Genomic DNA, 26,523 nt, shown 5'->3' on the forward strand with positions numbered 1-26,523 from the left:
CACCCTGCTTCCTCCTCCCTTACTAACAGCAGAAGTGTCCTCTGTTTTTCCTGGATTCAGTTAAGTCCTTCTCTAACCAAGAGTACCTTATACTTCTGAAGTCTATGTTATTATGAGCACTGCAGCCCTGTCAGCACCACATCCAACAGGCTCCCATCTCTATTCAGTCCTCTATTTTTGTCAAGGGGAACTGAGAAAACAAAATTCTTGTTTGTCATGTTGCAACTGTGCTCGGACAAGCCTGAATCTCCAGGGTTGGAAATACTCAGAGGAATCTTCCAGAAAAAACAAATCCCCCAAAATGATCAGGCCCATCAACAATTTATATGTTTGTTAACGTAATGGAACTTGAACCAAAACAGGACACAGTGAGAAGACCACATGTCTTCAAAAGGAATTCGTTTGGACCACACACAAGTGTCAGTTTAGCAGATTATTTTATTAAAGGAGTTGAGATTCTGCACTTAATTTATTCCTGGCCTACTGAATGTTTCATTACATGCAAACGTTCAAACGTTTTCTGGGGACAAAGGGAAAGGTTTGGGTTGTTTTGGTCTATCGGCTGTCTCCTCAAGACAGTCAAAGGATCATTTTGATTTTGCTGGGGCTTTGAATCAGATTCTGCAATTCTGCTGATTTTATGGGGCAGACTGAGGGTTGCAGTGACTCAAAACACCGAGCAAAGTTGCTTCTTCTTTCTCTCCACCATCAGTTGCTGTTTGGATGGTGTGTTATGGCATACGTAGTGCTTCAGATCCAACCTGGTGATGCTGCAGCAGTCTGTATGGCATTGTCTGGCTCTGGCTCTTGCCCTGACCCCGGGGAAGGAGGCTGCAGTGCAGAGCAGGGAGACCACGGCAAAGCTCACTGAAAAACAAGTGGAGAGGTGGGAAGGATCAAATTCATGGCATAAGCAAATACTCTACAAATCATCAAGAGACTAACTGGATGGCCACAAAGAGATTTTTATCAAGGGTTTTATACAGCTAAAATCAATTCATTCACTTCATCTGTTTTGAACATACTGGAGATGCAGCTAAAGATGTCACAAATGGTTAGAGTTGCCTGGAAACCTTCAAGGTGTCAATTGACCATATTTTTAGGCGCAGGAATGTTACATGGACACACCACAATTTCACCAGTGATTTCTTTAAAAAACAAATGGAGTCAGAAATCTACAAGGGAATAAAAATATCAGGAGAGTGAAGCTGAGTTGAAGCAGGGTAACTCAAAATCAATATTTTGCTTTTAAACTCTTAAGGGGAGGCCCAGGAGGGCTGCACTCATTTTGTCCTCCTTCCTTATTGTCCTCAGAGGGTTGGCTGAGAAGTGACAAGGCTGCTCCATACTTACCGCAGGACATTCCTCACTAACAAGCCACTTGTTGGAGTATTTGGCTGCTGCTTTCCTGCCCAGCACCCGGCTTTTGCTGAACAGCATCAGAGAACCGTCAAGGCCAACACGAAACAGAAGGGGAAAGAGGCTCCAATTTTTCTTTTTGCCACACACACACGTTTATCGGCCCCCTGCCTGCCCACACTGCAAGCTCAGCTCTGCACATAAAAAAAACCACGCCATCACATCTCAACATTCCTGGCACAACCCCTGCAGTTTGCACCCAGGGAGTAAATTCATCCTGTGGTCACTCCAGAGAGCAGGCCAGTGGTGACAGGAGGTGGCCACAGACCTGCACCCTGCCATTTTTGCTTGTGGTCATTTGTCTATGGCTTTGCCTAATGCAACAGTTAGGCAGAAATAGACAACAGGCCAAGAAACTTCTGCAAGGCTGTTTTATGAAGTTCTTATAGCACAAAAATACATGATCAGGAAAGGGGACAAGGGCACAGGTCTAAAGCCCTTAGGCCCTTGACTCCCTAAATATTTCCCTGGGATCACGTGCATGTAGGCTAAGCACCACAGCCAGCCTGGGTGAGGGTTTCTCCAGGGCGGATGGGCCATGAATGACCGCAGCTTTCCAATACCAACCTGTGCATTCCCTAACCTCTGCAAGATGTGGAAAGGGGCCTTGTGACCCTGCAAACCTTGACCTTGGTGTCACAGGAGAGCCTCTTCCCGGACCCATCAGGCAACACTCAATGTAAGCAGTGCTACCAAGAAGGGGAGCAGGGGGAGAACAGAGCATGTAAATCCCCAAAATGATGCAGCAACAAATTTCAGAAACTACTTTCACCAAATCCTAAGGTGATGGGAGCTGTGTGCCTCAGGATTTTCCTAGCACTGGACCCAAGTCCTTATCTAGAAGTAGGATGAGCCCTCAACCAACACTTTGGGCTCTCAGTAAGCCAATAAGCCAGAGATGTCAAAATCTTAGTGGGTAAGAGCCATAGCCCTCATCTTTGCTCTGCTTGGTTCATAACTATTCAGGTCATCAGGAACTTTGCCTGAGGTTTCAAGATCACTTCTTGAAGAACTGTCTCCAGAAACACCTCCTGCAGCAGGTAGAAATCTCTGTTAACCTTGGGCCACCAGAGCAGGGTGGGGAGGCTGGTTAGTGTCCCAGGGAGGACCAGGCTCCTCTCTCTTTGCCTTGTGTGGCAAGAAGAGTTGCAGTTGTGGTCATTGGACTTAGTTCTGTCCCTCCAAATCCTCCCTGGCTGCGTGTAGCCAAAATGCCCTGCAGACAAGCCAGGGTGTGCTGCCTACTGGGGTCCTTCTGCCAGCACAGGCTGAGGAGCAATGCCAGCCGTCATTTCTTGCTTGCTGCATGCTGGGGTGGAGGGGCACCATGGGAGCTGCCTCCTGTTGCAAAACAACAACAAAGAACCAAAACCAAACAAAATCAGATCAAGTATTTACACTGTTTTGAAATGAGTCCTTCCCCTTCTCCTGCTCAATGGAGATCTCCAAAAGCCTGTCCCAGGCAGCCCCACCTGCATCACCTCAGCAGGAGGACCACCTTGCTGCCTGGCAGAATGTTTGCACCACAACTGCTCCCTGTTCTTTTTTCCTTCACAGTTCCACTTGTTTTCTAAATGTTCCTCTTCCCTTGGTTGCAAAGGTCCATACCATCCCACCAGAGCCTGTCAGGCACTGCTCTGCTAGGCTGCATTTTGGTTTATTCCAGCTCCACGCCCCTGTCGGTGACACTAAAAGGAGCTGCTTGCTCAGACTTCAGATACTCCAGAGTAGACAGATGTGTGCTTCGGTGGCACCTCATTAAGTCGTTTGTTTAAACCCCCCCCAACAATCCCCTCTCATGCAGATGGAAATGCCAGCCTCCCTCTTTGCACCCAGATGTGGATTCTCCCCTGGCAGATACGTGTTGATCTGCCCAGTTAAAAAACTTCAAACCCCTAAAATTCTGGTCTTTGACCCTACCCTAAAACTAATTTGAACTATTCTCAGCTGATCTGGAGTTGAAGGAGATGGCTTTTAACTGGAAATACCTTATCTTTAGACAAGTAATTGTTGTTAATTAAACCAGTAAAGAGACATTAGCCTCTGCTTACTTAAGTTTTAGCCTGTGGATTAAAGGCAGTCCTTGATGTCCTTTTAACTGAGGATGTTCTCCTGGAATTGGACAATCTGAGTGCCAATATCCCTTTCCCATGAGATCTGAAAAACAAACCTTGAAGCCGAGTAAACTCTCCGTTGTCACAAAGCATCACTTCCAACACTTGCTTTCTCTCTTCAAAACAGAAGTTCAGCTCCTCCAATTCTGGATATTATTTTTGCAGTAATAGAAAAAACAAACAAACAAACTGTAATCAGATGTTAATAACAGGAATAAACTATTGTTTCCTGTGACTGTGTGGCAATAAAAGGTGTGTGTGTGTTTGCACATGAACCTTTCCCTCACTGGCACTCCTGATTTGTGATTAACAAGGCAGAGGTGCTGGAGTTGTAGCAGTGAGAGCACGACAGAAAAAGGAAAAGCATCAGGCACAAGATTTGACAGTGCAAGAAATATTGATGGTAATATATTTCACATCGCCTAACAAACTGCCTCACCGTTCACTTGCAGAAAGACAATAAGTGCGATAATTGGGGAAATGGTGATAATGCATTGCAACCAAGTGCTGGGGAGATGGAAGATGGCCTGGAACAGCCCAGGTAAAATCCATCCGGATGAGGATATCAGGCACATTCCTGCAATGCAGGGAATGCTCGAAGCACTCCTTGCTTGCAGCGTGGCATGTGTGACATTGCCAGAGAGGATGGAAGTACCCTCAGACAGATCCAGCAGTGCAGGTGCAGATGTATCTTCATCAATTTTTTTTTCCCTGAGGTTTGAATCCCCCAAAGCATACACTTGTGTCAGCCATCATCTCGGGCCAGAGCCAAGCAGCCCCAGTGAGGTACTGTGGTTACACTCGCCGGGCTTCACTGGGGTTGGGTCCTCTTGTCTCGCAGTGTCATTTACACCAGGGGAAAGTGAATGTCAGTTGCAAAATGCCAGCACTTTACACCAATTTCCTGTCAAAAACTTCTGTTGCATGGTGCTAGCCAGTAGTGAGCTGACTCCAGAGAAAGTTCTCCCAATGACTACAAACTAGAGAAAGTCCTATGCAATGTATTATTTTTCGTCCGCAAAACGTCTTGTACAAAACCATATCTCTCTTTCAGCAAATTCATTAATGTAGTCTTAAACAACATTTCTCTGTTCTTTGGAAGTATTCCTTCTGTAGATTCCCCTTATGATTAAGAAAAAAAAAAGCTTCCCAAAATTTAAACTACATTTCCCTGCCAAAGAGCCCATTTTCAAATTTCCATGTCAAACATGGAAAAAAATCATGGAAAAGAATTCTCCTCAGCCACCTCTCCTTGGATTTCTGGTTTGTCCTGAAGTTGTCACACAGGCGTAAGGCAGCCAGGCACAGGAGGTCCCTGACAGTCAGGGCACACCGGGGTTTTGTTTACGCCTTTTCTGCTGGCTGCAGGGTGAGGAAGGAGAGCACAGCCTCTTCTACCTCCTTGCACTGCTCGTGTACTGTATTCTAGCAAGAAAAAGAATCAGGAGGAAGGGCAAGTACGGGGATAGGTCCCAATATTTCTAAAGGTTGTTACATTAAAAATTAGCTTAAAAACTTATTAGTTTCTTTAAATCAGGCATTTAGTATTTCAACTGAGTGACTTGAAAGAAGGTTAGTTACAGTTTGCTATGGGTGACAGAAGACACCGCAAGTTTTGTCTGTGTCTATCAGCCAAAGCTCTTGCAGAGCCATTGGTTTTCACCGTTTTAGCAAGTAAAGACTTCATCTTAAAAATAGGAGGTGGGAGCACACATGAAGTCTCACCACAGACAATAACAAAGCCAGAAATTAAATGCAGAAATCTGCCCTGGCTCTGTTTCTGCTCTACCCAACAGGCCACATCTTCCTTGAATGCAGAGACAAATTTCCACTTTTCACACTTAGCACAAAACCTCAATTTCTCGCACTACAGTCCTTTGCTCTTTCCTCCAATGTGTGTTTTAAAAGATCCACCACTGCCAGCTTCCTGCTAAACCAACTGGAATGCATCATGCCTGGAAATAAACTGAAACCTTCTCTGGAGAGCCACTAAAACAGCACGAAGTTTCAATACCCCTGGAAGCCAGAGGAGGAATTCCCATCAAATGTGGTGATTTGGTTCTGAATCTTAATTGACAATGATAATAAATAATAAATAAATAAATAAATAATAATAATAAAAGTATAGTTCTACCTCTTACAGTGAGATGTACGTTGCCAGCATTTGAAGCGTTTCTACCATCACCCAGACTATTGTTACCAAACCAAAATATGGCACAAGGACAAACAAACCAAACCTGCTTATTAATGGGTGACAGGAAGGGTACAGTTATGAGTAAGGCCAGAACACCACCACCCAGGGCTCTGCCCTCCATTTCGTTGAAGTTATCATCTTGCTGATTCTTCCTTTTGGTTCAGTTGGCACCAACCAAGAGGACCCTGGTGGTTGCTGACCCCGGTGGGAGCAGGAGCTCCGTGCTTTGTCACTCTTGTTCACTGTGGTGGTTCTCTAGTTTTCTGTGCCAACTGTGAAGTGGAGAAAAAGAAAATTAGTGCAAATACTAGAAATATTAGATAAATATTAGTAAAACAACAACAATAATAAAAAAAGATTCTAGTATGACCATGTGAGAGGGTGAACGAGTGTGTTTGAATTTGTTGGGCAGTAAAGGGAGAGAAAACAAATGAGCCCTAACCACACTGTCAAAGGATGAAATAGCTACAGATGAGAATGATTTACATTCCAGTTTTTCAGAGGGTAATAAGGATTCGCCAGTTCGAAAAGAGATAAGTAGGCTGGACTTTCAGCTCTCCCATCTGGGAGCATTGCTGTTTAAAGAGAAATGTTTATTGACCTTAATGGCTTTAATGCAAAAGGGTATTGGGTATTTGCACACCAATTTCTGAGCCTCCAACAGAAACACAGTGATGTCTGAGAACGTAGAACAACACCCAGCAGGTCTCTGTTTTTCTGTTTTCCAGAAGTATTGCTATTTAGAAAATTGACTTACCAGTTCTTTTTTTTCTTCAAGTAAGGAAACTTTCAAAGTAACCAAGAAGCAAATGATTTAAAAACCCCAAGGAGACTTGCTTTTTAGAAGTTAAAATCTTCTAGGACTGTCTGCTATGACTTAGCTTTAAGAAAAGAACTAGACACTTCCATGGTAGCAGCCAGTGTCAGTGCTTTCCTTCCTAGACTGCAAGATATACAAGTATAGGGACACTTCGAGCATAATCAAATCTGTACATGATCAGCTGTGAAAAGAAATCTGGCTGATTGATTGACAATTTCTTAGCTGTCCACTACAAATTATATGGCTATTGTATTCTGTGCCCAGAGCAGGATGATCTAATAACAGCCATAATAAGATAATAGACAGAAGACTCACTTTGCTATGTTGATTGTGCACTTGGTCTTGCATATCAAGGTATGCCTACCTTTTCTCATTTCCACATGATGCCCAGCAGATGAAAAGACAGTGTAATGCACACCTAAAACAAATGGAATTAATCTGGAAATCATGTTCACTGCCACTTTTTGATCTGGTGCTTGTCTAAGAAAAAACTAGCTTTGAGTCACAATACAAATCTCTGTTTCACATTAGTCTGTGCACAAATTTGGCGAAGGGCTTTGATTCATTTATGCCATGCACAACTTCAGACCTCTTCTTGAGTCCCATTTATCACAACTAAACATCACTTCCAGTATTCTGCTGAATCAGGGGCTGGATTCACTGTTCCCATGGACAGGCAGCCTTATGCCACATGTACTGTGGTATACAGTGGTTAATTTCCCTGGGGAAAATAAATCTTGCAGAAATCTCTCTTCTCTGGGCCTTTTATTAGACACCACTAGATATGAATCCTTGGAGAGCAAGATTTCTTTGGCTGCAATGGCATGTGCACTCTTAGAAAACACAGAAATAGACTGGGCACAACAGTGCTAGCACCAGTACCAAATCCAACAGCCAGACTACTGCTTGCATGTTGTTTAAGAAACGATCAAGAAACAGCCTTGGCTCATGAATGAGCCTGCCTGAGCACCCTGGAGAGAAGATTGCTTATACTTGGCTTTCTTCTGCTTCCTCCCTTACCAGATTTGCCCCTCTCCCTCTTTCTCTCACCTCTTCCAGTTTTAACCACCAGATATGCCCTTAATGTTTTGGCACCTGATGGCAATCAAGGGAAAATTAACATGTTCCTTCTAACTGACATGCTAACATTTTCTAAACCACTTCAGTTTCCACCCTGGGAATGCTATGTTCCTGCTCAGCCTCCGCAGATTTGTATTTCACACAGGGGACAAACAAAGCTACTCTCTAAAGGATGTAGTTTGTGATATGCTTTCCTTGAAATACCACACACTTCCATGGGCATCCTCCCCCTTACCACCAGTGAACGGACAGCCACTGTTGGGGTAGGATATATTGGCTTGAAGGAATTAAAGCCTCATCTGGGACAAGAAACTAATCATGTATTAAAAGTAATCGCAAAGGGGTGAAATAGCATCAGTCAAATTTAGATTTAATCCTGAAAGCAGCAAGCACCTCCTGTTGATCTCGTGCTCCGTGGGGCTGTGGTTTCATGGTACAGAACGCTCAGCAGCAAAACAGGCTTGCAGTACCTCTGGGATCCCTTTCTCTGCCTCCTCTCTTTTGCAAGTAAGACCAGCATGTTCATGCCTCGATTTTGCTTAAGACCCCAATTAATTTATAGAGGAAGAAAGCAAGAAGCACATCGATATCAACATACAACAATGACCCCACACATTGCAGAGGGGGTCAATACAGTGGACCAGATAGCTTTCCTTCCTCCCTGTCTCAAACATTTCTAAGACAACACACAAGATGAGACTGCATCACCTCTACCAGAACAGCTGTCTTCAAAATGGCACAGTACAAATTTGTAAAAGAGTAACGCAAATTAAATTGTGCACACTGCAGGAATTTATCAATCTGTATCACCAAGGGAGAAAAATAAGACAGACAAGCCATCTATGTCTAACATGCTGTAGTGAGAGAATTGTCATCATCTTTGGGATTTTATAAATAAAATAAATATAAAAAGACAAGTAATTTTCTCACCTAATTTTCCTGTAGAACTGATAATTAAGTGTTGTTGGCTGCATCACCAGCACACATTTGTGATAGTTGATATAGTGTCTCTGCATATTTAGAAGCTAAAAATCTTCTCTTTTGCTGAAGTAAAAATACCTGTTTCATGGCCTTTTATCTCCTTCAAGTCATAATCCAGCTTTTATTTTTTAAAAGTTGCCATCGATGAAAGGCCTTATATTTTTTGAATCTTTCACATACCCAGGACCTCACTGAAAAGCAGTTACTGTATCTATTATGGAATGAGTCCAAATACATTGAGAAAGTCTTAAGACGTTACATTAAAACATACATTAAAAAGTGTACATTAAAAAAACACATGGTCAAAGTTTGGAAGACCAGACCTCCACTCAAGGTGGAGGTCTTTAGTTCAGCTGCTGATTTTACTTTGCTGTTTGACATTTTGTACATCCACTAATTTATGTTTTTATGCGTGAAGTAACAAAACAAAGCTAAAGTAATGCTATACATGGGAAAAAGAATCATCACACGTGAGGAAAGAGTTTGTGGATTTTCTCACAAGTGCATACTTACATACAAGCATGGTTCATTCCTCATGCAGCAGGTTGGCAATATTAACATTGTACTTGGCCCTTCCTCTCTTAGTGGCTGTCGTCATTGTCTCAGCTTTGCTGTTTGCAAAGTGAAGGGGAGGTGTGAACAAGGGCAGGCTCTGAACCTGTGAGCAAGAACCAGTGCAGAGCATGGATAAACGCCCTCAGAAGGCAACAGGATGACTGTGCCCTGCTCCCCAACCCTACAGCCTCTCTCCCTATGGGATTTCCCACCACAGTAACACCACATCACAGAAGCAGGGGATCACAAACCCTCTCCTTCCTTGTTTTAATTCCAGCCGCTTGTCTGTTACACAGTGGTTTGTAGACTCATCCTTCTGGATAAACAGACCCATCAGGACAGCAGGGAACTGCAGCACCACACTGGAGAACACCCTCCAACAGGACATGAACAGTTGCAGGTGTCAGAGGACTGGCCTGGAGGCATCTCCTCCTCCTTCTCATGGGAGATGATCTCCAAGGCCTATAGAAAATTCAGACCTCCAGCTGGAAAATCACAGACTTGAACTATGCAGTGAGAAACAGATGATAGCAGAGGCATCTATTCCAGCACACCTTACACACCCTCACATTTCAGCTCTGTCCTCCAGCCCTAACTCACATGACTCTCTGCCTGAACGGACACCCCCATGACCACTGGGGGACATCTTTCTTGCCCTTGCCTGAGGGAGATTGTGGTAGCCTGACCACCTCACCTGCTATCCAGCACCAAATCCTTCAAACTTTGTGGTCTACCTTGGCCTGAAGTACCAAGAGAAGCAAATCACCTCCCAGGAGACCCAGTGCTCCTTTCTGCCCCTCCCCAAACCAGCGTCCTACCAGACACCCTTCACCCCCAGCCCGAGGCTCTGGTACATACCACCACAGGGGAACCAGGGAGAAAAGCAAGCTGGGAGAGGAGGTATCTTCAAAGAGCCAGCTGGACCCAGAAGAGGTGATCAGGTTAGAGCTGGAGTGGGTGTCAATGGCATCGTTATCACCCAATGTGGCAAGAGATGAGGCATCTCACCTGGCGGTGAATCCCCCATGCAACCCACCTGAGGAAGGCCCTCACATCCCAGTCCTCCTGATGAATCCAGCTGCAGCTCTTGCCCCAGAGGAAAAATACACTCTTATATCACAGGGTGTCTGGGACTCACCTCTGAGCACACTGACAGACAAGATTTACCTGAAATCAATGTCTCTGTACTCATGGAGGGCCCCGATAAGCAGCTGAAGTAGTTTGGTGCAGCAGCACCCAGAGCTGCCCTACCTGTCCCCGGGCTGGAGGTGCTGGCAGGGGTAAAGGCAGACAGCCACCGGCTGAAACTCAGAAACTACTCCAGAAAAATTTGCTTGGGTCTCACTGCAGGGCCTGAAATTACTCCAGCACATTGCCGGTAGACAAACACCCTTTATTTGGTTTCACTTATTTCGGTTAAAAAACAAACAAACAAAAACCAACAACAACAAAAAAAAACCACCTTTCCCCCTCCCCTGAGATGACATTAAAATAAACCGTGTTTAAACTGAAACCAAGTGCTTGTACAGTATTTTCCTCAGTATGAAACTTGTTTTAAGTCAAACCATTGAAAGTTTCCTTGGTAGGCAGGGCTTTGAAGAGTGCATACTCACTACTACCCATGACACTGCAAATTTCGGCGCTAGCCCATGGTAACTCCCACGCCAGGTAGGCAGCAGAGTGCAGTGTTAGCAAAACTGCTGCCATTTACCGCAGTCACCAAACAAAATCAAAGCTTGCCTGCGCCTACAGAGCTGTAGCTCCCCGAGCGTGGGGAGCCCCATGCCCTGCTTCTTGCTTGTTTGTCGCTGCACCCAGACAAGGTCACGATGGGCAAGAGTTGGAGGGTGCAAAGCCCTGATAGTCACCCAGCACGTTTGGGACCAGCCATGCCTCCCTACACATTCAGGCAACATTTATTAGAGGCATTTCTAATGAAAAGCTTGTTATTTTCCCAAGTAGAGATGAGCAGCCCTGGCTTTCTCACAGCGCTTTACTTTCTCCTTTCTGCACCCCCCATCACTGTTGTGTAACAACCCACAAGATACATGACATTTATCATGACACTTCTCATCCATTCACTTGACAATTAGAAATACCCCGTGGGAGGGCCGGAGGTCTGATATTTGTGTTTGTATTTTTGAGTTTCAGCATTTCTGTAACCCTTCGTTACCATTGACACAGCCAAAAGTCAGCGCTTGCTTCATGAGACAGGCACCTCCAGCTCACGGCCATGCATTACCTCCTCCGTAGGAGGAAGGGGAGCTTGGGCTTGCAGTCTCATTTGCATGAAGAAGCACCTCCACCAGCATCTCCTGCTCGGCTGACAAGAAGTCACACCATCAGGAAAGTTTTGTCAACCTCGCCTTCTCCTTGTAAGAGAGGTGTATGGGTCAGCGATGAAATTTGCCATTTCTTTGCCAATGGACAGCTAAAGTCAGATTCTGCTTGCAGCAAAACCAGATTCAGCTACTGCTTATGAAAACAGCCTGACCCCACTTCTAAGCAAATAATAGTAATATAGCTTTTTTTAGCACCTCGAATAATTTTATTAATTATAACATCACCCCATTAGTATTTGCTCACTACCACCACTTGGTTTAAGGTACATCGCATGGGCAAACAGTGCTCAAGTAAATCAAGGTAACTAGAATTCAAGTAAACAAAGTGATTAACATCAGAATTAAGATGAAATGACACAAATTATGATAGGTTTATGCCCAGACCTAGGGCTGATAGAGCTACTAGGATTATTACACCTCAAACCACTTGCAGAATAAATAATTAAAACAAAAGCAGATTCTGACTTGCTTAGACTTGTCTGCAGATAATGAAACATCAATAATCATGCAGGAAACTTGCTGTATTTTGCTGTATTCGATTTTTGAATACCAGGCTTGGTTCGTTGCTTCCCGCAGTCCCCGTAGCACTGCCATCACCACTAGTTGCAAGGGAGGCGGTTTCACAGGCAGTGGCTTTCCCCTGCAGAGGCTGCAACACCACGCTGCCCGAAGGCATGGTGTGTTGATTGAAGCATGGCCTCTATGTGTCATGTGTCAAGGATGATATGTCACCAAGCCATCCTTGCAGCTCCATGCAAGGTGTTGAGATAACACTAGCAAATCGCAGTCTCGTGACTGCTTTTTAGTATCTAATATAACAAATCAATATAAGCTCATTCCGTATTAACGTTGATGTTATGAATGCTCACTAATGCATAAAAAACATGGGATCAATGCACAGAAAGGATTTCCACCAAAAGTTTAGAGTGAAGCAGAGACACGGAGCTGACTTTCCCCCTCTAGCACAAATTACAAGTGAGTTTACGCTGCGTTGTGCAAGGGCAGAGTGCAGTATTTGTGATAAATTATTAAGAAAACAAAGCTTCCCTTCCTTCTGTCTTCGAGGGAACAACTTAATTTTGGCTATATCTGTTTGCTATTCGCGACTGTTGGATAAATTACGCTGTGAGAGAAACCTGAGCTTTCGGGTATATTTGCTGGCAAGCAAAACTCTGTCGTGTCAGCAGACCGGTTACCGCACGTATTCACAACTCATGCTGGTTGACCAGGCGTCATCTGATGGGACAACATTTTTTTCACTCTTCTTTTTCCGTGTTTCAGGACAGAACCAGTCTCTACAGACACTCTGAGATGTCCCATGCCCAGATCCAGCACTGTGCATGGCATTGTGCCTGTACACCCCAAAACTCCCACTTGTTCCCACCTGATCCTCCCCACACTGCCAGCATTGCACGGGGGCCCATGGTTCGGAAGCGAACAGCCAGTGATGCAGATCTGAGGGCAGCATGCTGTTACTTTCAGTTTTAATCTTCTGCCATTGCTGCTTTGAATAGTTCTGCACACTCGCCTTTTCTTTGTCATAGGGCAATATTTAGTTTAACAAAGGGATTTTGGCAGACAGGCTGAAAAGAGATTCCCCCAAGTTAATTCCTGTTTCCCGGAGGGATGGATGAAGAAGATACCTTCCTATGTGTTAGTGTCTAGCCTCAGCACAGGTTGCTCCTGGCTGGCTGGCATTCAGCCCGCTCCTTACCAGGCAGTCTCACTTTGGGGTGTTTCATGGGGCCAAGGCGAACAAGAGAAAAAGGGCGGATGCAATCCTCCTCCTCTTCCTTCACCGTCTCTGCAGCTTCCTAGCCTGGACCTGGCCCAAAGGAGCTGGGACCCCCTGGGCAGCAGGGGCTGGTGGCTGCGTTGCTGTACCCCACGGCAGGCAGCACAGGCTGAGCCAGCACCTCCGCTCCGCACACGTCTGCAGGAAGGTGAGCGTTAGCATCTCACCCCAGCCTCTTCCCGGATACGTGTTTGTGCATGTGTGTGTTTTCACAGCCTTGCAAACGATGAAAAAGGATGGTTCCTTTCAGCAGTGATAGTCTCACAAGGAAGTGGCAGTCGTGGGACATCAGCATTGCAGCTCTAGTCTGGATATCAGCCGGGGAAACCCCTGCCCCTTCGCATCACTGCATCAAGATAACTTCAGCAGGCTCATCCCTCTCCACCATGGTCCTGCCAGTGGCAGCAAGGCTAGGAAAACCTGCGTAAGGCAGGCTGAAGAGAGTTACTGACACCTGAGGCACGCTGAAGGCTGTAGGTGACACTGCCGCCACCTTGCTGCCCCCACCAACACCCCAAAAGTGGGCAGCAGGATGCTGGCTCGTACCTCACCAGCTCCCAGGTTACACAACCGAGGGCAGAGAAAAACAGGTCGCAGAAAGGGGCTGAACTGTGAACTGCGGCCGCAGGCACTGGCCTTGACCTGCGAGAAGCCTCCCTGGGGAGCCGGGCAGGGCGGCAGCGGTCTGCGTGACACGGTGTGGGGCTGCCGGCAGCTCTCTCACCTCCTGGCTCTCAGCCGAGCACCAGGGCTGGGTTTGAAGCATGCTTTGGGCAGGTTTGAAGCACACTTTGGGCAGGTTTGAGGCAAGGCAGCGTAGCTAAGGCCGGAAGGCCCTGACCTGCGGTGCAGCCACACGCTGCCCTGAGCACTCGTCCCAGCCAGCCGGGTGTCCTCGCAGGCTGCTGAGAAACAGGGGGTTATGTCTGCCACAGCCCCATGTCTCGGTGTCCCCACTGACCTCTCTTCCTTCTGAAGGCACTGCAGAAAGTCTGAAATGTCTTCGCTCTAGCAAAGGCACAGGGTTAAGACCATTCAGCTGCTGCTGCTGAAGGCAAAACATCAACAGCTGGGGACTTGGGTGAAGGGGAGAGGGGAAAAAAAGGAGGACCCATGAAACAGCACCACAGATGATTGCATAAATGACAGGATTTTCATTTTGGAAACAAGGGGTGCACTGAAGGCACTGTAAGATAAAGTGAAATAACTGAGCTGTGACCAGTTCCCTGCCATCCGCGAGTTCCCACTCACAGCAAAACTTTTCTTACCGAGAGGCACCAGTGGCTACCTGGCCTTAAAAGAGTCCCAGAAATAACTCTCAGGCTGCTAAAACCGCTTTCACTGCTGCCCAGCAAGAGCTGTGGGGCTCCTGAGGGGTTCTTGGTGCCTCCACGCTGCAGCAAGAGGAGGGTGGCATAAAGCTGTGGCAATCTCCACAAGATATGACTGCTTGTCCAAAGTACTACGATTACCACTTCAGCTGCTCCTCTCTGCTGTACCGTGCTTTCTTTTAGCAGCACCTGAGCACCAAGCACAGAGAGCACCAGAGGCTGCGTGATGTTTTTATGTATTTTTATGACGTTTTTAGGTTTTTATGTATTAATCTGTCTTTGCAGCACTCCTGGGTAAGTCAGCAAGAGCAAATAACCTTTTGATTTCCAACACAACCAGCAGTTTGTAATCCAAGGCTGCCTAAATCAGAAGAGTACAAAACTTTAGCTTCCACCCCCCACTTTAATTTCCTTCAGCAATTTATCACCTCTTTGCAGCTCACACATACAGAACAACCAGGAAAATTTCTTAACACCCCTTTGGCAAGCCACATGGAAGCAACTGCCAGAGTATTTTTTTATTATTGTTTTCAGGGCCTACGGCAAAGCAAACCTTTTTTTTTTTTTTTTTTTTTTTTTAAAAAAAAATGAAAGAAAAAAAAAAGTACCCAAAACCAAACTAAACTAGGAAAAAATTAAGTACCTACCTTCTGCATGCAAGATGCATGCAAACAGCATGAGAACCCACATGAAAGGGCAAAACAATTTGTCTTTCAAACAGAATTGCCCTGGAAAACATACTGAGAAGAGTGTTAGCTTGCTCTCCCCCCACACATACCTACATACACGTTTGTGTGTGCATATATATCTACAATAATATCTACACAAATTATTTTAAATATATTAGAGAAGGGTGTTTCCTGAAGCTTTGCAAAGGAGCAGGAAAATGGGAAGTAAAATTCACTCTCTGCTCTTATTCTGCTGGCAATGAATATTTTTTTTTTCCCTATTCTATTTCTCTCCTTTTCTTCTAACCCTTCTGGCTCAAGCTCAGGAAGTTTGTGCAGGTCCAGCACGGGTGGAATACCCTTGTTATTTCCTGTTCACACAGCAACTCATTCTTTAATGAACTGAACACCCAGGCTTGGTTCTTGACTGCTCCATAACCCACACTCCTGTTTCAAAGTGGTGTGAAGTGGTGGTAAAATGATGCCTTACTAATTGGTAGCATTTTACACCCACTAACCAAGCCCTTGGCAGCAGTGTTAATGATCACACAGAGTGCAAAGCCAGAAGAATCAGATCTCAGGGGGTTATGGGCAGGAGAGGTGAGATCAGGAGCAGCTCGCTGGACTTGCAGTACTGCAGTCCTGCCATGCAGGTGCTTGTGCAGCTCTTCTGGTGCTCCACATGACCTGCTCGCAGCCTTGCAGATGTGCAGCCTTCTTCAAATTGGAGTTTCAGCTGTCTCTTCTCTAATTTGCACTTTCAATGATGGGTTTCATGGCCAGGTTTCCATGCCAAAGGTGACAGTTCTTATTCAAGAGTCATGTTCCCTCCCCACACTCAGCACAAAGGTACATTTATACCACATCAAATGCCAGAGACATGTCCAAAAGGGATTTGAGACCACCCCAGAGACGTGACCATCTCCCCTGAGGCTTGTCCCCCTTTGCTGCCACAGTTTGTGCCTTAACGTGATCAGGTTAATGAATTCCCCTGCATTCGCCCTCATCGCTATTCTCTCAGCTCTGCACTTTGATGAGATGCATTTCCAGAAAAGCACACCAACTGGCAACACCACCGTTTCCAACCCACTATTCTTCATTAGGTGAGTAGGCACTGAACAGAAATCTCTCAGTTTCTGACCACTTGGCAAAACTGGGTCTCCATTCAGAGCTTCTTGCCCAGCTGTTAGACCACAAATTCTCTGAGATGAGGAACACCTTTCTGGTTTGAATCTGTCGGTTTTCTGGTATAACAGAGTCCTGACCTGTGAGCAGGACAGACACATCCTTTATCTCTTATACAGAAAACACATAGAAGAAGAGAATTCTACCCAAAGCCTTTCAACTAATCCTCACTGAAGTGTTTTGTTACGCTGCTCAACAGGACGAACATTTCACATAGAGCAGGTAACTGGTCCCATTACCCTTTGCCTTTGAGACTCCTTTTTCATGCAGCCTGTCTACTGCAGAGGAAAAAAGCATTCATGTAGTTTCATTTTGCTCTGACAGCCTCTCAGTAGGAGGCAAAATCCCTTCTCTTCTATCTCTGTAGCTGATGGTCTTGCAAAGCCCACTGAGAAGAGGCTAGCATGCAATCCACTAAGTGCCAGCACTGTGGTTCCCTGCTGGGCACTATCTCCTGCATGCAGGGTAGACTACTGAGTCACGAAGCACTGTTAATGCAGGATCCAAACGCTGGCAAATCTGCTTACAGAAGAGGTTTACCCTTATGCCCTGTGTGCTTTGTACCAGCTATGTAAGATATGGCATACCTACGCCCTCCTCAAAAAGAATAAAATAAGCTATAGTGGCCAAAGCTATTACTTTTTCCTTAGCATAACTACATCCACAAAGGACATTTGGTAGTATGCTGTTGAAAAAAATCACACTTCTAATCAAGAGTATTTTTTCTGGCAAAATTTGCTGGCGTGTGATGTTAAAGCACTTCACACTTGTGATTCTCCTCTGTCATGCTACTGCACCTTGGCACTGCTGGAGTCAGGAGTCCTCACACAACAGCAGCAGCCAGCCTTCCCTGCTCACAGCATGTGCCCAAACCACAGTTTCTCCAGATGCCTCTGGTAGCCTTGCAGCATACATGTGGTCCATGTCACGGCGTCCACCTGGCACATACCCAGAACCTGCCCCACCTCGACCACAAAGACAGTTGCCCCACAGCTCTGTCAGTCTCCCCAGGGACCTGACATCACTCCCTAGTGGCTTGACAATGCTTCAGAGTGGAAGAAACAGGGAAACTGCAGAAGAATGCAACAGCCACAGCTGTTTTGAAGCCATACTTTTTTACTAGAGCAATACAAACAACCGGCAATAACAGACTTAAAAACAAAAAGCAAAATATTGATGTGGCCAGAAGCTTATCCCTTCTTTCTTCCTGAGCTTGTATCAGTATTGCCTCCTTCTTGCTATTTTCCTCAGACTAGACCAGCTGTTACTGTTAAAATTACTTTGCATCAGCTCTCTGCAATGGAAAGGAGCACCTAAAAGAACTAGATCTGCTGCTTCTAAACACAATGCAACTTCTTCATCCCGTATCAGAGCGATCTGCCTCCCTGATTCATAGTATAATCCCTGAAGCCAGCAACCAAAGACTAACCAGCATGGCTATCAAAAGACACATGGCTGAAGCAAGGAGTAACTTCCCAAGCCATTGTGTGAGCATTGAGCCTGCAGATAGCATAATGAAGTCCTACTGGTTGGGTAGACATGAGATTAGATTAGATCAGATCAAATCATATTTGATTAGATCAGAATTAATTCAAGATGGGTTCCTTATTATCTCTTGACAGGGCTCTTGCTCTCATGCTGAGATTTTAGGAAGCCCTGAAATATCCTGACTGGTTAGAAAACATAAATACTTTTGTATGCTGCCTACAGTTTGTGATTTTGTTATTGTTAAAGATTTAAGAGGTAAGTGAGGTGTGAAACCAAATCGTAATCCTGTTCATGACAGATGTACTGTATTACCAACTCTGTTGGAAGTGCTAAATGACAATGTCACATGGACAATTTTTAGCTGGGAAGGAGAGATGCACTAGCAGTTTAAGGGATAAATAAACACTGCATGTTTAAAGAGCCTCACAGTACAAAATAAATACATTCTGAACACGATGATTCCTCTCTCAGGATATGGTTACCTGTTTGCACCGCACAAAACCAACACCAGCATAATGTTCCCTACCCAAAATAGCTGCTCTGCTTCTGCTCTGAAGGTTGTGAGACATGATTTTCACATATCTTAAAAGTCCAAATGCAGCAGCGAACAACAGCTAACTTCTCTGTGCTTAGCATTACGCAGACTAAGTGCTGAGGTCTAAGTTATTTGATAACAGGGTTCTTCATTCTCCTCTAGTCTTTTTTTTTTTTTTTTTAATTAATATTATTTTATTTTTCTGCTTAAATAATATCCTTGTTCAGACATTTTAGGTCCTTGCCAGACCTGGAGGCTTTCACTCTTCTCTGTGCATGTGAAGAGGGGATACTGCATTCTTACTCTGGTTCATGGATGGAAACACTCAAGGAAAAGTGGAGGGAAAGGGCAAACTGGATGCATCTCTGCTCATTAGAGGAAGTAGGAACATGGATTTTTGTCACAGAAACCTGCTTTATATGCTAGAAAGTTTTTTCAGCCTTGTGCAGCTCAAAAATTTTAATTGCAGTGTGTGTGCCTATAATAGCTTCATTCTTCTGTTCCCCCATTTCCTCATCCCGCTAAAACTTCTCTGAGTTAACTAAGACATGTCTTGAAGGTTCATCCACTCGCTATTGCTTATGCCTGGGGAGGTGACTGTTCTACATGCACACAGCAAAGGAGGATGAAGGGGAGGGCTGGAATATCTCTCAAAGTTTCTCAGGTTCCTCCCTCTCTACTTTGTGAGACAGCATTGCAAAATCAGCTCAGGCATGATTTAAAAAGCAAAAGGAAAATGAATTCTGCAAACACCACTGATGTCCAGCAATGGAGCCATTCAATCAAGTCAACAGCAGCCTCAGGTTAATCCTGCAGACAGATCAGATCCAATCAGCTTCCTAACTGCTAATTCTTCTTGCAGATTTCTTAACAGGAAACCAAAGAATTAGGCCATGTTGATGCTGAGGCTTCCCTTCTTCTGGGTGGTACCTCTCTCTCTCTTTCGTTGTTTGCAAAGTTAACTGCAGGGGACAAGATTTTTTTTTTTTTTGTTAGAAATACAGAACAAACCCATACTCGAATACTCAGGCACTTTGAAACCCAGGGCAGAATAAAGAAACGGATGGGGGTCTCCAGCAGCATGAAGGAGGGTGTACTCTTTCTACCAACCAACTCAATCTGTGGTGAAATTGTGAAAGCCACCGTCACAACCACAGATTTAACTGAGTTTGAAAGGCAAGTGTGCGTTTGCTTGCCACGAGTACTCAGTTACAGCTAAAGACAAGAAAAAAAAAAAAAAAAAAGAGGAGCCCAATTTCAGGTATTCTTGGCTTTCCTTCTGCTTGTGTACTTCACAAGTTTTAGTGTTTGTAGTTCTCCATCACTGTTTATTGATAAAGCAATGGATGGGACAGACTGCATCATCACTTTAGCACATTTGGGAGGAGAAATTGCCACCAGCATGGCACAGCTGAAGTCACCCGTCTTAGGCTGATTTTTAATCCACCACAAAACCACAGGTGTGAGTTTTGTGCTGTTAAAGACAATTTACCACCTCACGGAAAAGAGATGGAAGAGGAATGTGAAGGGAGACACCACTGAGGACACTGCTGTGCTGGGCTTGTGAGAAGCAGGAAGAAACTTCCTTTGAATCCCCTCCCCATAACACCCTGCCCTGTACAGCTTGGATGCAACCACATATATCTCCACCACCTATGCCTCATTTTTCCTGATTCCTCAAAATATAATTAGAATCAGGAATTATGCACCGTTTCCACTGATTTACCTTTATCTACAGCTCCTGTGTTATTTGGATAAAAGAAGAAAATTTTCTTTAGATATATTTAACCATTTTCACGTGTCCCAGTGAAATATTGCTGTCAGATGCTCCACTCCATCTCTTCTGAGTATAGGCCCAGAGGACCAGCAGCACTGACAGAAGTGCAGATATGGAGATAAACCATGGTCACCTCAAGGTCTGGCATAACTATTGTCTATCTAAACTGCAGAGCTTGCTTCTGGTGAGAGTGCTGCTGGCAGATGATTTCTGATCTGACATTTGAAAAGCATAAGCGAGAAGCTTTAAACTACAGTGTGTTACTAACACGGCAAAAGCAGTTTGACAGCCCCTAGCAGACATGGTGCAGCCTGGGCAGTCCACCTCAGATGCTGTCCTTGGTCTCTGCCTGATGGCAGCAGCCTACGAGCCTTGGTAGGCACAGAGGCAGCTCCTCCCAGGGGATGTTTCTGGGAGAAGCTTTTGCTTTTATCCCTGTTCCAAGACAACACTTTGTCTTAAGCACCTAAGGAGGCAGAAACCAGGTTTCTCTTTATTTTGCTCCAGGCAAGTATACAACCACCAGGTTTCAGAGAGGGTGGAGCAGTGGCATGAGTCACCACAACTGCGTTGGTCTAGGCTATTTTGTCATGACCGTGCTTTTGAACTCCAGTGGTATAGTTCAAGCAAAGTGGGGCAGGAGTCTGGCCCAAAGTACATGATGCAACTACCAAAGGCGATTTCATTGCCCATTGACATCTGTGAGCTGAAATAAGACCAGAGCAGAGCTAAACTCTAAACTCGTGGTGTCACTTCATGTGGTTTACATTCAACCAAAGAAGAAAACACATCCTGAAACCGCCCCTGGGCTACGCCATGTATTTTCAGTAGAAGTTAGTTCGTTGTTGTGCGAAGCCATTTTGTTACAAGGATGCACAATGTAGGGAAAAAGAAAGAAAATCTAACAGAAAAATGACAGGATCTAGAGACTGATGTTGACACCTAGATCAGCAATTGGCTGTCTGCACAGCCAGCTCTTCTTTCGGTTCCTCTGAAGCCTGGTCAGAAACTGGAAGTGCTAACCACGCAGGAGAGGAGTCTGTTTTTTCAGAAACATATTCCAGGAAGAACTCGTATGCAAATGCAGTTAAGTTGATATAAAAGCATCTTGTACAGGAAATGTTATTTCCCTTCTTCAATGGGAGTTGCTACAGAATTTCTATAACCTTTATTCTGACCTGAGTGTCAGCAGGGGGGTGTATGAGTTTAAGTAGACAAATTGGCCTTATTATACTCAATACACTTGGGCAGCTTAAGCACCCTGTCAACCAGAATTTTGGCAGCAGAGGGCTCTTCAATTTAGTTTGCAAAGGAGGACACTGTGCTATGGCTAAGAGCTGAGGGAAGGTGCTTTTGGATAATACCACTGAACAAGACTGGATTGCCAATGCTCACTTTCAAGGTACGTATCACTTGCCAATTTGCCAGTTTTAAGAGCCCTCTGGCCACATGCTCCTCTCTGTTGCTCAGCTGGAGCTGAGGCTGCAGAACGGGGTCTTCATCATCTTTAGAGGTCCCTCCTCCAGCCTCAGCTGGTTGGGCAGGGGCTTACCCAACTGGTGTGGCAAAAGCTGCTGTTCCCTTGGTTGTGCCAAGACCTGCTTCAACACTCTGTGCAGCCACGTGCTAACCAAAGAGGTAGAAACCACTAGAGAAAGACTGGAAGAAAAAGGAACACTTAAATCAGGTCTTTTTTTTTCCCCCTCTTTGCTTCTTTTTCGGCCTATAGGCAAAATTATTAGCTTTAATTCAGTCTAGACTTGTGCCTTGCAATAGAGAAGGTAATGAACTGCTGGACATGCACTCAGTTTTTCTCCTCAAGGCTTTACATATAAATCAAGAACTCATCTGAAAAATGTGCTCTCATTCAAACAGATCCTAGGAGTGCATTGGGAAATCCATGAAGATAGCATCTAATTAATATTAATCTCTGATTAATATTCTTTCTGATGTAACATCTATTAATCTAAGGGAACCAGCAAGTGTGAGGAAACCTTACTGCCCTGGTGCTAGAGCAGTTACTTCAACATCAAGAATATGTTTGTTGAAGAAGCTTTGAGAAAAGCAACTGCAATTTTGCAAGTAGTGACCAAGAAGGCTCATCCATGAACTGTATACAATGAGTCTAAAACTGCTCTACTTTGTCCTTTCAGAAGAAACCAAACAACTCAAGTACGACTTCCCCCACTTCAGATTCCCCTCAGACCCTTCAAAGTCATTTCTGTACTGGACTTCTAAACCAACGCTTGGTGCAAAGCTCAAGTGTTTGAAGGCTGAACAAAATTACCTGTGGAGAGTTCAGAAACTGAACTACCCCAGCAGCATGTGGGTAGCACAGAGGGATTTTCATACAACAGGATTTTTCATGGGGTATCTTCTTGGTTTCAGTCAAAAGGTTACGAGTGGGTGTAGGACTTAAATTAAAGATGGTTTGCCTTTTTTCTTTTCTCTCATTAATCAGGCTAAAAATAACCAGTAGGATTGTACTGGTTTATAGAAGACTCTGAAACTTGTAAGAACTTCATATTTGTAAAAGTGCAGTAATGGAAAAAGACCAGAATGAAATGGAGGCTAAATAGATGGATAGATCTCACATCCCTTTCTCTTTGAGATAACTCACACTGGGCTCTGCTCTGGCTCACTGCTCCAGGCAAGTCCCAGCTTTTCTCCTTTGCTCCTCTTCACCTTCCACTTGCAACTTCTGAGCTCCCTTACTGAGTAATTCACTTTCCAACAGTGTCAAGCACAGTGAGGTGTTTCTACAATAGCAAATATTTAGTTAATCGAAAGTCATCTTTCCAGATCCCATGACTTCTCATTGAGGAGAAGTTTCCTCAGTTGCGTCTGAAAAGGTTGCTTTTGTACCAAAGTGAAGTTTTCATCAAAAGAAGACAAAGCTTTAATGGCATTCCAAGACCTCTTCAGAGCTATGGATAACTTCAATCACCACTCCCTCCTCAAAGATATAAGGATGTTCAAAAAGCACACCCAGGCAGAAAGAAACATGATGACAGGCTGAAAGGATGGCAGGGCTAGCATTAAACAGGAATCTGGATGCAAAAATCAGGGCTCAGAATTAGCTGTTCCCACAGGCTTTCAGGCTCAAAAGACAGTGAAAACAGTGAAATAGTCGCCTTAGAAAACATAAATGCAACTTCAAAACGATTTCAGTTAAAATGGAGCCTATATCTTAAGGAAAATTTGCAAAATATTTATTTATTTTTAAATCTGCATTTAAGCCAAAAATCAAAACCACAGTGAAAAAAATTTAGTTTGAAAGCATCTTCAGCTCCCAGAAGCTTCAAGACATGACCCAAACAGATGTGGAAACAGAATTAAACCAGCAAATAACCCATTGTCAGTCTTTTTAATTTAAATTGATCCCTTGCCTAAAGGATTCTAAACCAAAGTAGATTCTTAATATTCCTAAACTGTTTGAAGGTTTCCAAACCAGTTTGCCACTTTCTCAGAGACAATACTTAGAAATTCGAAGAAGTTCAGAGTACTGGTTCTCATTTTGTCTCTTTGTCCAACTAAAATAGAGACCATGCCAAAAATTTGCCTTCTTCCACAACAAAATTAGTAACAAACAACAAAAAGAAAAGAACTGATTTTTAAAGTAACTTTAAAATAATTTCATTCTCTTGTATTAGCTAGAATATAAAATTATCAGTAATAGTATCGCTTTTTTTTTTTTTCCCAAATCCATTGTGCTTTATCATCATTTGCACTTTTTTTTTTTTTTTTTAATCTGTAGAGAAAGCAAAAAGAATAAAAGACTATACTGGGTTCTCTTTCACGCTTTCATACTACAGGATCACTGGGAAATGAATGGAACCAGATACACAAGGCAAAGAGCTTAATGGGCTTTTTTGTTTTGTTTTGTTTTGTTTTTTTTTTTTCCTGAAAAATTATACAAAATATTATAAGAACATTAGAAAGCCTGTCCTGGGTTAGACCACGTTTATCCTCGTCTCATGCAGACAGAAAAGTGTATCAGAAGAGGAAAAACATGTACTAATACTTCCAGAGACTATCATCCTATCTTCCAATAATATAAGATTCAGGGAATTCGTAGTAGCCTTAGGTGAGTTAAAATCCCACAAATTTGCCTATTCCCCTTTGAAAATCATGCAAAGAAGAACCTCTCCCCCTGTACACATACAATGAACTCTATCACTAGTATAAACATATGCTTACTGTGTTCACACACTTTTCTCATCACTGAGTTATGACAAACTAGCACTTGATGCCATAATGGAGGTTAACAGCTTCACAATAATTTACAGTGAGTGCAAAATACTGTTTGAAAAAAAATCTCTGAATACAGTTTGATCTGCTACTATTATTCTCACTTTCTTATTTTCTTTCTTTGAGTTTGTTAAAAACAATGATGTAATTTACATTACAAACCTAGCATTTGTTACATTACTAGTATTAGTTACATTACAAACCTAGTATTAATTGTGATCAGTAAATTTATGAAAATACAGAAGACAAAGCTTCTTTTTTCATGCACAGATAGAGCCTTGAGGGTTTTTTAATTCATATACATATATATATCTGTAAGTACACGTGTTTATATATACATATATATACACATATATGTATAAAGAAACGAAGTAAGGCTTTTGATTGTTTTCTGCATTCAGAATGCACTGTTCTAGTCCCTGCTCAGGCTGGAAAATTATGGATGTTCTTCACAGGAGAATGGGGATACCTGACTCTCACAGATAGGACCTTAACTGGAAGGTCTACAGCCTGACATGTTTTTATTTTTAATAGTTATGTAGCTTTAATGATGGAAATGCAACAAAGTGTTAACCTAAGAAAGATATTCCTTCTCCAGTCTTCACACTTTGATTAAGGTGAGAGAGACTGCAGTGAAACCAAGTACCAACAGATTACCCTTCGTGTTTCTGAGGAGAAAAATGCAATAGGAAAATTGGGAAAACTGCAAATCATTTTAATGTATCACAGAATGGTTGGAAACATCACGTAGCTCAACTCTTCATAGCTAAAATGGCTTAAAAATGGCTAGAGGTTAGTACATCAGAAAACAAAAACTGAAAAAAAAAAGGTTTCTAATGCAGGAAAAGTAAGCTCAAAAGGGTTCTGGAGATGATGCGTGCCAAATCCCTCTGAATTAGATCTGGTTTTGTGATTAGGTGATGTGGACAGGATTGGGCACACGCGGTCCCTGCATTAGTGGGGCTATATCACTAAGAGACCCTGCTATGGGGAGAGAACAGTGCTCTCCATGCTTTTCATACAGATTAAAAATCACTAGGGTTGGGTGCATGGGCGAGAGCTGTGCCACTGTGCATGAAACAGGCATAGGAAAGAAAAGTGTGTGTGGGGGGGGAGGGGTGGGGGGGGGAAAGTTACTAAATCAAAATGCAAAGCATTTCTACATCAATATGTTAAAAATCCCTGCATTAAAAAGAGCAGAGGGTTGAGAGAAACCACATCTCTATAAACTGGCAGCGTATCAGAAAGTTTTTAAAAATACTCGAAGAGGTGCGAACCACCACGGGGACGCTGCTGCTTGCAAACTGGAAAGCAGCTCGTACTTCTCAGGACGTGACTGATTTCAGCCCTTTCTCATGCGTTGACAGGTTTCCCACGCGGTCTCTGCCAGCTGATCACAAAGGGGTCTGCAAGGTCAGCGTGATGCCCACCAGCCTAGAGGTGCAGCAGCTCTTCACCTTGCCAGGGCCAAGGCGATGGCTAGGCCATGGATGTTTTGGGGGCAGTGGACAATGATCTCAGCACCTCTTTTCTTTCAGGAAGGGCTAGAGTGTCCCGTGGGCACATGGTGGGACCACACGATCACACAGCAAGCCAAGGGCACCGTAACGTGCTGTATGGGCCATGAGACAAAACTGAGAGCTGGGTCTCAGCTTCACCACACACCTCCTGTGGCTGTGACTTCATGGCACGAGGCGTTTGGTGGTAGTGGTAGTGTCAATGCAGTATGCTGTGGCCTCCTGGGGCTGCTGCTCCTCTACCACACTTTTTCTCCTCCTCTTCCTCACCCAGGACAGGGAGGTGCCAAGGCAGAGCCAGGCTGGTGGTCCAGCCCTTAGGCTGATGCCTGGATGAGCAGGTTGGCAGAGGAAAATGGTGCACCAGCCAGGGCTGCAAAGCCTCACGTGGCCAAAACACTGCTCCTTGGGCAGCTCGGGCTGTTCTAGGCTCAGCTGCCAGGGTCCTCCCTTGCCCTTCCCCAGGGACCA

General features: G+C 44.2%; 1 long non-coding RNA gene across 5 annotated transcripts in view; it reads right to left on the minus strand.

Annotated features, from left to right (window-relative positions):
• Positions 1–407: 407 nt before the first annotated feature.
• Positions 408–26,523, minus strand: part of LOC137852568 (uncharacterized) — a 42,705-nt gene continuing 16,589 nt past the window's right edge. Inside the window, exons 1-7 of one of the 5 annotated variants that reach the window (XR_011093937.1) lie at positions 10,172–10,251; positions 10,022–10,081; positions 9,122–9,266; positions 5,771–5,999; positions 3,471–3,576; positions 1,354–2,760; positions 408–867 (exon numbers count right to left, since the gene is read on the minus strand). This is a non-coding gene — a long non-coding RNA (uncharacterized lncRNA). The other 4 variants (XR_011093935.1, XR_011093934.1, XR_011093936.1 and 1 more) reach the window with 4 other exon arrangements.

The sequence above is a fragment of the Anas acuta genome, chromosome 2 (genome assembly GCF_963932015.1).
Source record: "Anas acuta chromosome 2, bAnaAcu1.1, whole genome shotgun sequence".
In the NCBI taxonomy this organism is placed as follows: Eukaryota; Metazoa; Chordata; class Aves; order Anseriformes; family Anatidae; genus Anas; species Anas acuta.